The 6,631-nt window shown below is 42.1% G+C and overlaps 1 non-coding gene across 1 annotated transcript; it reads left to right on the top strand.

The window, feature by feature from the left end:
• Positions 1 to 5,586: 5,586 nt before the first annotated feature.
• On the top strand, positions 5,587 to 5,726 carry LOC127383430 (U4 spliceosomal RNA). Its single transcript, XR_007889198.1, has one exon. It is a non-coding gene; the product is annotated as a U4 spliceosomal RNA (small nuclear RNA).
• Positions 5,727 to 6,631: the final 905 nt, after the last annotated feature.

Genomic DNA, 6,631 nt, shown 5'->3' on the forward strand with positions numbered 1-6,631 from the left:
TTTTTCCTGACTGTGCCGGTCTTCAGAATTCTGCAATTAAGTGATTTAGTTTTATTAATAACACTTCTCTTGTTTTAGAAGGTGGCAAGTCTAGCAACTGTGGTAATTAGTGAACGCAGTAAAAAATCATGTCCATTTCCCCTTTGGCATGCTTGGAAGTTAGACTGGAAGCATTCACATTCAAAGCTTACACGTGGCTGAGGAAGTATCATCCAAACTTTACTCTAATGGGAAGTCAAGTATTTTGCTCACTACAAGCATCTGCAATTGTAAACAGTGGTGATAATACTGGGAAAGAATGCACTTCAGAGGAAAGATCACTCTAGATGTGATAACACTGTGAGATAACATTTTAAGAGAAGCAAACTAGGGGGGTTGGGGGAGTGGGAGGGGTGGTCCTTTTTCTATTACATCACAACAATCCGGCTTTTGAAATGTTCAGTAGGTAGCTGTGTTTACAAACTATAACTTGTGATGACTCCAGTGATAAAGAGAGGGAGAGTCATCCCAGGGGGATGCAGGGGGAATGGGGAAAATCATTCCATAGTTTGTGTTTTCACTACATGCAGTTATCATCTGGCATTTGGCTGGGGTGTAATAACTTGGTGTCTCTTTGTTCCCCCATACAGGATGAAGGCTTTAATCAGTTTTGTCAGAACGTTTGCTCAGTTAATCTCCTAGCAATGTGTGATGAATAATCTGCCTATTGACTGTCTCAGCAGTTGGTGGGTTCTCCACCCTCACCCCATGGTGAGATGCATCTAGTTTCTGCTGGCTGCTCATTTTCCTTTAAAAGAGGAGCACTGTCTCCCTTCCCAGCCCCCCGCAGGCACAGCCCACCCCTCTTAGCCTCACACCCCTCTTCTCCCCTTTCCCTCTGGAATCTGGAAAATGCTGCCCTCCCTCCCGCACCAGGGTTTGTCCTTGGATAATTACTCTGCCCCAGTTACCTTGAGCTCTCATACCACTGAGTGCTGTCTCTCTGCTGAGCTTCCTATCTCTATTTTCATACCAAGAAAAACAGATTTAGGGTGAACAGGAAAGTTTTGGCAACAACTGTCATCACATTATCAACACAGTGTTAGTGATGAATAGTTCTGGAGCAAAGAAAATGCCACAGGAAGCTCTACTTCATTGGGACAAAAATACAAGGGTGGATTTGAGAGCTTCCTTCGTCACTGACTCAGAAGGAGAAAAATAAGGAAAATCCCTAATCAAAATATCAAATATCAATTGCCTGTAACTGTAAATTAGCTTGACAGAAAAAAAATCTAGACCCCTATCCTGCATGTGTTTGCACACAATTTTGGGGTATACCCAGACCAGCTCTTTGCAGAGAAGAGAGCAATAGGGAAGTTTCTTACAAGCAGCCTGGATTTTAGCTTGCTTGGTGACCAAAGCCTAACAGCACATCTCTGAAAAGTAGAGGGTTTTAACTCCTGACTCATGACAACATTTCTCAAAGTTTCTAAATTAGGCCAGAAATAAAATCCATTATACAAAAGGTAGTGTAGATATTTGGGACAGTGATATACTTTCAGTTATAAAGGCAGACAGAGATACATTGTGCATTGGGAAGGATACAGAAAATGTTACATAAAACATGCTGTGAGGTCTTTTCATACTTATCTTGCACAACTGTGCTACCTGTGAAGAAATGTGGATGCACTGTTAATGTAATGTTGCACTTGTTACAGAACTTCCTTCATGCACAGGTAAAGCTGCCTTAGATCAAGCTTGAAATCTGACAGCCAGATTTCACCAGAGGGACATATGTGAAGTTAGGGTTCTTACATTTATTATGCTATTTGGATTTAGTATCTCCCTCTACTTTTTAAGAATGTTCTCTTTTTTTTTAATTGGTTATTCCTAACCAAATAAAAGTGTCTACAGCTCCTGTTGCTTCAGTGCTTTTGGTTTATTCTCTGCATTGTCCCACAAACATACAGCAATTACATCTGCTTTTGTCTGAGCTCAGTCAAAAACTGCCTGCTCTCTGTGTGTTCCTGAACCTCACCCAGCTCCTACAGACAACCGAAACTCAGTCAGAGTTTGCATTGTCGACGCTTCACACCCTTCCTTGCTATAGGGTGGTCTCACCACTCCAGCTTTGGTGATGGATCTCTGAGCCGTCTTGACTGCCTAACCAGGGGGGGTTGATGGGATAGATGGAGCCAGGCATAGCATGTTAGGTCCCAGCACACAGCAGTTAAGTGTATCCCCAAATGTGTCCTTGCACATTTACATGCAGGTCTTGCCCGGTGGCATAGCAACTGAATCACCTCAGAGCTCACAGTAAGCAAACAGATGGTCAGCAAGAATATGATACATGATGATATCTGTGCATAAAAGTATGCATATTTGAATGTCTGTGCATGCCTCCTTGGATTAAGTATATAGTTTCACTGCCTTTTCTAGACTTCTGGGAAGTTGTTTTCAGCTTGGATTTAGTGTCAAATAAATCTGGTTTATAGGTCACTTGTGATAGCTTGTGACCGAGTTGCATAGCACTGTGAAGAAGATACCATCACAAAAATTCTTCAAGAATTCCTGATGCAAAAATAAGGAAAACATTTCAGTTCTGTTGGTTTTGTGTTTTGAGGCTCTTGCAGCTGACAAACTTGTTAAAATAAGTTAAATGCTTAATAAAGCACCTGACACAAGTGAACTATACTAATAGAATGGGTATGTGTAGTTCACCATAGATGTATATCTCATGGTTCTTGTTTACACCTCAACATCTCATTCACACATTCCTGAGAGAAGGATCAATCAAAAGTGGGGTGTTAAATACCATGCCTTTAATTAACTAGATTTCAGAAGTTTCTGTGACTGAAAATAGCAGAGTAGATGCACATTGTATGGATTTTACCTTTTCATTGTTAAAAAGATCCTGCCCTCTGAGTCTCTGTGCTGTTTCCCCAGTGCCTCTCTTTTCTGAATCTCTTTCCCACTGCTTCCTTTCAATGAACACCATACATTCCAGCTTCTCTGCCGTCCAGGTGACTTGCCATTTCATCAGCTCCTCCTGAACCAGCTCACCATGTTCTCAGACATGTTTTGAAGAGAACCTTCTTGATTAATTTTCTTGTCAAAAAGCATCATGTTGCTGCCTGAGCATTTACAGTAATGTTTTGGTCTGGGAAAGCGATGTGAGAGGACAGGCATAAGAGAAGAAGAAGAAGCAAGGATGCACTTTTTCAGCAGGACACTTGAGCCAATATAACAGCTCCTGTTTCCAGTAGTGCCTTCATAACCTCAGTCTTTCCCCTGTTTTTGCAGACCAGGTACCACACTTGTGCTCACAGACGCCTCTCAGAGCTCTTTCCACCAGTTTGGGACTGGAAAATAGATGCAAAGAAAGGGCAATTATGTGGGGCTGCAAAGGATACGCCTAAGGCCCCACATTTTGCCTCAACTTCCTTATGCCTAGACCTGTCCTTTGGTAAGTTTTCTCACTGTAGCTTGTTCACTGAAGCTGAAAGAACCGGAGCTTTTGCCAAAGACTGTGCCTCTTTGAATCTCTGTAGTCAGGTGTAACTTTCAGGGACATGTGACAATATTTTCCAAACAGATCAGAATTTAACATTTTAGGTTCTGACGCCTGGTTTGGAGAAGCAAGGCTTCTGTATTTTCAGACAAAACTGCCATGATTCCAACTCTCCCACTGTACTCTGCAGCAGAGACCTTATTGCCAGCTCTGCAGTTACGAGGTTTCAGATATGCCACCTCTTTGTTTTTGCAAGTCAACAACATCAATGACTAGTCATTGGGTTTGCTATATCTCGAAGTAATGCCTTCTCGAAGCAATAATCTCAGATCAGTCCTTCATGCTAACTCAAACATGTCAACGTAAACAACTGATCTGATACACCTGTTCCAAGGAGAAAATTTACTCCTCCAGTGTTAGAAGATCACAGGACTACAGTGTATAAGCAAACTGTCATATATGAGTGAAAAAAAAAAAAAGGCACAGGACTATTTTCCACAGACTTTCATGCAGTTTCCCTGGACTCGTCTCCTCCTTCCTTTTCTGCCTGCATTCTACAGGCTTCTGCAGACTTTTTATCTGAGGTAAGTGATTGTTAGTTTATTCAAGGCACTTATCATATTTGCAAGAACTAGCACAGACCTCTCACATATTTGGTCTAGGTGTGATAAGAACATTTGTTCTTTATACTTTAGCCCCACTTAAAACCTGTCAAAGACACCAAGTGGTCCTGCAATCTATCATCTATTCCGCAGTGCAAGTGAAGCTGGGCAATTAGTTTCATCATCCCTTTAAGACCAGATACCACTGTTGCCACCCCAAAACAGTCACAGCTCAGAGAGGTCGACAAGTTCCATTTATCATATGACATGGACTGGCCTGTAGAAAAGGAGCTTTGTACTACTCCATCGGTGGAAGGTGCCCTAAAGACAGCAGAGGTAAATACTCTAGATGGACACTACAGCCTCTCAGGTGACACCTCTATCAGTAAAATAAACAGCCCTGGTCAGGCTTAGGCACTAAACCTTGATCATTTCTACTGTTAAATTTCTAGAATGGTTTGGCCCTCATCCAAGCAATCTCCAGGAAGGCTTCCTGAGCTAGCACAGGCCAGGGACACTTCCCATCAGAGTGCCTGGCTGCAATCACCTTGCTCTCATTGGATAAAAATGTTTAATCCTGTGGATCTGGGCAGCTCAGTGCCAGGTGACTTGAATGGTGGAGAACTGGACACATTTGATTTACTAATATAGATGCAGCCTCACTGCCTAACAACTTCCTGTGAGCTGAAAGAGGAAACTTCTGAAGGAGCTCAGTGGGTTCCCATGCCCCATATAGCCCCTCTGCTAGTTCTGAAAAGCAAGATTCTGAATTTACTGCGAAAGTCTTCAATAGCATTGAATCAAAAAGAGGATGAGAAGCCAGACACAATTCTGCAGCCTTCAGATTATCAGACCCAGATCCATATGCAGAGGGAAAAAATAAATATGCCTGCTTTTCCTTTAATAGATGATACCATCTACTCGCTCACATTTATCACATAGCTAATGTAAGATATACTGTCCATAATTAATCAACCTTAGGCAGGAATATTTAGCACTTCTACTCAATTTTTAATTTTCAAAGTGCTTTTCAAACACAACCTAATTAAACATCAAGAACAATTATTTCCAAGCTACTTTATAGGCACTTTAAAAAAATGAAATAAGAACATTTTAGCATGTATATGAGGAAGCTTTTTTAAACCAAAACAGCTTTAATTGCAACCTGCTGAAGGAATGAAAACAGTAATCGGACAGAGATCTCCAAACAGACCAAAGTAGCAACCAGTGAGTTCTGTCCCTATGCACACAAAAGCCAGTAATGCAGCTTTGTTTTTTAAAACTTTGATCTATCACACCTTTTCATTTTGTCTCTGAGATGACACTCTATTATTAAAGAGCTGCGGGACTAGGATGAGGAAGAATTGCTTCTTTGCAACAGACAGATGCCACCAATGGGCCTGGGGCTCTGATTCACATACTCGGCAGTAACTCATGAGGTCACACCTGTAAGTCTCACCTCATCTCTTTCACAGAGGTAGCAGAATGAGCTGTGTGTTCACACAGCAGTAGTGTCTTCACCAGCAAGGTCAAGCCAAGGCATGGTGTTTGCTCATTGAAAACTATTTCAATTTCCTTCCCTCTTGACTAGAAATATAGTCAGTACTGGCAATTTTTTACTTCCTCTAAAGAGAAAGCTGGGTGTCGTGGACCATGCCTGTCATTCCAGTTTCTCATGAGGTGGGTGGGTGCCAGCCAGGTTTCCACATCATGTTTGGCATCAGTTTGACAATTCCAGAGAGCTCTGGTCAGCAGGCTGTATAAGAAAGGGTGAAACCCACCAGGATCAGAAAGAGAGCAGCCCAGTTCCTGGAAGCACAGTCCAGTTTACCTAGGGGCATGTAATGAAACTGCTGGTGATTTAAATACATAGGCCAGTTGACTGCAGATTTTGATTGAGAGTGGACACAGCCCCTCCTGTCCTCTCTGCTACAGGGACAACACAGAGGTAAGGCTGACAGGTATCATGAGTCAGGGCTGTCAGATCTTAACAGCAAGTTCTCATTCGTGCCAAAATCCTTCTCGCCTTAATAGTGAAAATAGGATTAACACTGCATAAATAAGCAAGCAAGGAGGCATGAGTTTCTTAGGATAGAAAGTGTGATATTTTCTCTGGTGAGATAAATAAAATTGAGAAAGAAAGTACTCATCATTAAACACTAAGAGTTTATGGATCTGCCAAGATGGCCCTGTGCAGTTTTGGGCAGATACCTAAGTGAGCTCTAAAGAAACCAACTCCACTACTGGAAGCAGCATAGCCAGGCAAATACCATGTTCCTCACCAGCTCATTAGCCCTGCTGCAAAGTCAACTATACTAACTCAGATAGTGCATCACACTAATATTGCTTCACTTCTTCCATGGCCCAAGCAGGTTCATTCAGCCTGGGTAACTCAGTGAAGCACTTACACCAACTCTCCAGGTACATTTCAAGGCAGGGGACAGCAACCTTTCAAGGTTGGTGCATACCAGATGGTATTTTTCTTTCCTAAATTAGAGGTTAAACATGCTGGTAAGAACACTGTGGGATCCATGAGAGA

Source organism: Apus apus, chromosome 3 (genome assembly GCF_020740795.1).
Source record: "Apus apus isolate bApuApu2 chromosome 3, bApuApu2.pri.cur, whole genome shotgun sequence".
In the NCBI taxonomy this organism is placed as follows: Eukaryota; Metazoa; Chordata; class Aves; order Apodiformes; family Apodidae; genus Apus; species Apus apus.